This window comes from Propithecus coquereli, unplaced genomic scaffold (genome assembly GCF_000956105.1).
Source record: "Propithecus coquereli isolate 6110/MARCELLA unplaced genomic scaffold, Pcoq_1.0 Scaffold114, whole genome shotgun sequence".
NCBI classification, from domain to species: domain Eukaryota; kingdom Metazoa; phylum Chordata; class Mammalia; order Primates; family Indriidae; genus Propithecus; species Propithecus coquereli.
In genome coordinates, this window is record NW_012135414.1 from 1,886,112 (window position 1) to 1,891,027 (window position 4,916).

The following is a 4,916-nucleotide window of genomic DNA, read 5'->3' on the forward strand; positions in this document are numbered from 1 at the left end:
TTAGCTGTCCAATTAATTTCTTTCTATTTTTGGTAGAGACGGGGTCTCGCTCTTGCTCAGGCTGGTCTCGAACTCCTGAGCTCAAATAATCCGCCTTCCTCGGCCTCCCAGAGAGCTAGGATTACAGGCGTGAGCCACCGCGCCCGGCCTTGTAGGAAAGTTTTGAAGAAAAACATTTAAGTATTTAAGAAAGTTAAAATTTTAGGATCTGCAATTTTTTTTTTTTTTTTAAGAGACTGGGTCTTGTTCTGTAGCCCAGGCTGGAGTGTGGTGGTGTGCCTAGCTAATTTTTTTATTTTTGGTAGAGACTGGGTCGTGCTATGTTGACCATGCTGGTTTCAAACTCCTGGCCTCAGATGATCCTTCTGGCCTCCCAAAGTGCTGGGATTACAGGCTTGAGCCACTGTGCCAGGCCAAGGGTCTGCAGTTGATTCAATTTTCTGTCTTTATTCCTGTTTAATGCTCATCCCTAACATGAAATGGCAACAGTGTATGAAGTATTTTCACATTCATCTTGAAACAACCCTGTGAGGGGGATAGGGGCAGGAGGGTCAGGAAGACAACTTTCGGTCGCTCACAACAGTAGGCTGAGGGACAGACAACATTCTCTTTGGGGAAATGCATGGCTCTGAGGGAGGCTGACCTGTGATCTGCTTGCTAGAGGAGGCACCACATCCTCATTATGCAAAATCAACAAACATTTATACATTGAAAATTGGAGAAACCAGCTGATGTATTTAGGGATAACGTCACAGAGATGGCTTCGAGCTTAGTTTTGAAATAGTAAAATTTAGAAGAGTCACCAATGGGGACCTAATGGAAAAGTTCAAAGATCGGGAAATGCTTGGCATGTTTGGGGGAGAGTGAGTAAACTAGTTTGGCTGAGCCTAAAGGGCTCAACAAGAGGAATAATTGAAAGTAAATCTAGAGACAAATGCCAGGGCCCTGAAAGCAGTCCATGCTGAGGAGCCTTAGTAGCAATAGGGAACTGGAAATCTTCAGGGAAAGGAATAACGTGATCAGCTGCTGCTTAGGAGGCTCATCTGGTCCCTGTGTGCAGGGTAGCTAGGGCAGAGGCTGTGGCAGAGACATGCGGGAATGGCATGAGGAAGGTGTGGGCAGGGCAGTGGTGTGGAGCTAAGTGGGGAACATTGATGGGAAAGTGGGTTCCAACAGGGAAGTGATTAACATGGTGACTGACTAGAGGTGGGGGCTGGGAAAGAGGCAGGGGGAAAAGATGAGGTGATAAATCATGAATCTGTGAAATTGCCAGAGCCACTAGTTTGGGGGCTCTTGGGAGCTCAGGTGATTGCTAGGAGACAAAAGAAGATTTAGAAGATGTCCAGGAAGTAGGTAGAAGTTTGCACAGGAGAGCAGTGGGACGATGGTGGAGACTGAAGGTGGGGGACTGAGGACTGAGTCTTAGAGGAGGGCTCTGTGTGCAGGAGGTAGAGGGGTGGGTCACAGAGATTGGAGAAAGTTCAGTTAGAGCTGGGTCATGGAAGTCAAGGAGGTTTGCAGAGGAAGGAGTGATTGGCAGAAAGGCGAAGAAGAGTGAGTGCTGAGCAGATACTGTTGGCCATCAAGATCCCTCGTAACCCTGGGGGGAGAGATATCAATGAATGCTGGGAGTGGAAATCAGTTTGCACTGGCTTGAGGAGTGGAAGTGTAGTGGACATCTGTTGGTTTGGCCTGCCTACATCCAATTCCCTTTCTTCAGATACCAGCACCTCAGTATCCCTTTGGGGAACCACTGTTCCTCATTTCTTCCAGTTTTGTGATTTGGATTGAGCTGACCACCCCATGTGACCCAGGCCTGGCTCATGAGACTCAATTCCAGGACTGTTTCTGGAATCTCTGGGAAAAAAGTGCTCTTCCTGCTGGGGCTAAAATTAGGTGAAATGTAAACTTGGAGCTTCTGGTGTCCATCTCACCGTCAAGAGGGGTCAGTCTGAGAATGAAGTCAACAGAGAGGAAAGCAGAGAGTGAGAGATGACTCTGTCAGCATCATTGAGGACCTGCATTCAGCCATGCTTGAAGTGAAAGATCTACTTCTGTATTTTTCAGTTCTAAGAACAAAAAGATTCTTTTTTTCCCCCTTGAGACATTTTGAGTTGTGTTTCCGTCACTTACAACTGAAAGAATGCTGCCTAATACAGAATGAGAGGTGAGGGCAAATGTGAACATAGGAGGCTTATTAGAAAAGTTTGCAGTGAGGAAAGGAGGGCAAGCCATGGCTAGAGAGGGCTGCAGGGTTGGGGCAATGTTTAGAGAAACACTGAATGCATCTGTATGCTGAGGATAGAGGTTGAAGTTATAGAAGAAGAAGAGGTGGAAAGGATGGGCTGGGGAGGCAGGATTTTAGAGGTAGAGGCAAGGGTGAGAACACCTCTGAGGGACTCATTTGCTTCAGTAAAGGGAGAACCAGTAGAAGAGAGAGGAGAGAAGTGCCAAGGGGAAGCTCAGTAGGTAATGGCCAAGAAAGGTCTAGGAGGACTCTGTTACACCTGTTACTCAGGGTTCTCCAGAAAAACAGAAACAACAGGATATGCATAAATAAATATATGTCTATATATATGTATATGTGTTAGTCTGCTGGGGAGCAAAATATAGACTGGGTAACTTGAACAGCAGAAATTTGTTTTCTTTTTTTGTTTTGTTTTTTAAAGGCAGGGGAATGAGGTTCAATTTCCCTTTTTTTGTTTTTTGAGACAGAGTCTCACTTTGTCACCCTGGATAGAATGCAGTGGATAATAGTTCACTGCAACCTCAAACTCCTGGGCTCAAGTGATCCTCCTGCCTCTGTCTTCTGAGTAGCTAGGACTACAGGCATGTGCCACACACCTGGCTGATTTTTCTGTTTTTAGTAGAGACAGGGTCTCACGCTCAAGCTGGTCTCGAACTCCTGAGCTCAGGCAATCCTGTGTCGGCCTCCCAGAGTGCTAGGATTATAGGTGTGAACCACCGCACCTAGCCAGAAATTTGTTTTCTCACAGTTCTAGAGGCTAGAAGTTCAAGATCAAGGTTGTGGCCTATTCAGTTTCTAGTGAGGGCTCTCTTCCTGGTTTGCAGATGGCCACCTTGTCACTATGTCCTCACATGGCCTTTTCTTCTGTGTTTCTTTGTATAAGGACACTAATCCTATTGGATCAGGGCCTCACCATTAATGCCTTCATTTAACCTTAACGAATTCCTTAGAGGCCTCATCTCCAAATACAGCCACACTTGGGGTTAGGGCTTCAACATGTGAATTTGGTAGAGGGGAGACACAAATATTCAGTCCGTAACAGTATATATATGGGGGTGGGCACAAACACAGAGATTTATTAAATTGACTCCTGATTGTGGAGGCTGGCAAATCCAAAATCTGCAGGTTAAGCCAACAGGCTGAAGACTCAGGCAGGAGTCGAAGCTGCAGTTCAAGTCTGAAGGTAGTCTGGTGGAATTCGTTTTACAGAGGTCAGTCTTTTTACTATTAAAGCCTTTGACTGATTGGATTAGATCCACCCACATTATGGAGGGTGAACTACTTTACTCAGTTTACTGATTTAAATGTTAATTTTATCTTAAAAAAAAAAAGCGAAAAAACAAAACCTTCACAGAAACATCTAGAATAATATTTGACCAACTATCTGATTACTATGGCCTAGCCAAGTTGACACAATAGATTAACCATCACAAAGACTATTCCATTTAGACCTGGATGCCTAGTAAGCCCAACCAGCAGTCCTGAGACTCTGAGAACAGACAAAGTGCAGGAGGTGAAAGTCTGGCGTTGAGGATTGGAAAGGGGCCTAGCCAGGGCTTCCAGGGCAGCAGAGTCCAAGAGAGAGAGAACAGTGGTGAGCGGAGCTCCTGGTGTGGGTGGGATGGGAGGAATGAGGAGAGGGAAATACTGAACAGTATATCAGAGAAGCGCCCTGGATTCTGGGGGAGACAGATTAACCTGTGCAGGGTCCTTCCTCCTCAGCACTCTCTCCAAGGGCCACATAGTTATTTCTGAAGGGTCTTGAGTGAGAGATTAAGGCACAGTTCCCACCCTTTAAAGCAAAAAATCATCTTCGCCAGGAGAAGGGCAGTCATGAAGAGCTCTAAATTACTATAATATAGGATGGGTGATGGGGGAGGGGGTGGCCCAGCAGCAGAGGTGTATGTTGAAAAGACAGAGGGGAGGCCAGTCATATTTGGTTGTGAAACCCTGGGAAAGTTTCATACAGATTACTGCTTTATCAGTGGCTGTCTCTGCCACTAGACCTTTAGGTCAACGAAGGGACCATGTCTGTCTTAGTCACCTTTGTAGTCTCAGGGTCTAGCATTATGCCTGGCACATAGAAGGTGCTCAGACATCTATCAATGAATGAATGAAGTAGCATTTGTGACCCACCTCAGAAGAGAAGGATTGTGAAAAATACGGGACACAGAAGAGAGGAAACCCTAGGCAGAGTGTTTCTGTGCTCGGGGAAGCAATGAGGCTAGATGTTGAAAGAGTCGAGAGGGCAAATGGATACAGCCAAAGAAAGTGCTGGAGCCCAATCATGGAGGACCTGAGAACCCAGGTGGGGATTATTCCTCAATTGCAGAGGCCGTGAGGAGCCTTTGAAGGACTTCAAGCAAGCAATGACTTGGTTAGAACCCTATTTTGGAAAAGTTACCTGGTAGCTCAGGCCGTGTAAGTGTAGGGGAGGGTTCTGAAAGCAAGGAGGACAGTTAGGAAAGACTGCTGCGGTGGTTCAGGAGGGAGGTGAGGGGGGCCAAGGATGATATTCTAGGGAACAGGGCAGTGGTCTCAGGTGGCAGGAAAATAATGGAGGTAACGTACACAGTACTTGGTAAGTGTAATAGCATATAGGAGGCAGAGAGAGAGAGAGGAGATTCACAGATGATAAGATCGATAGCTTGGAAGAATTGACCAGAAA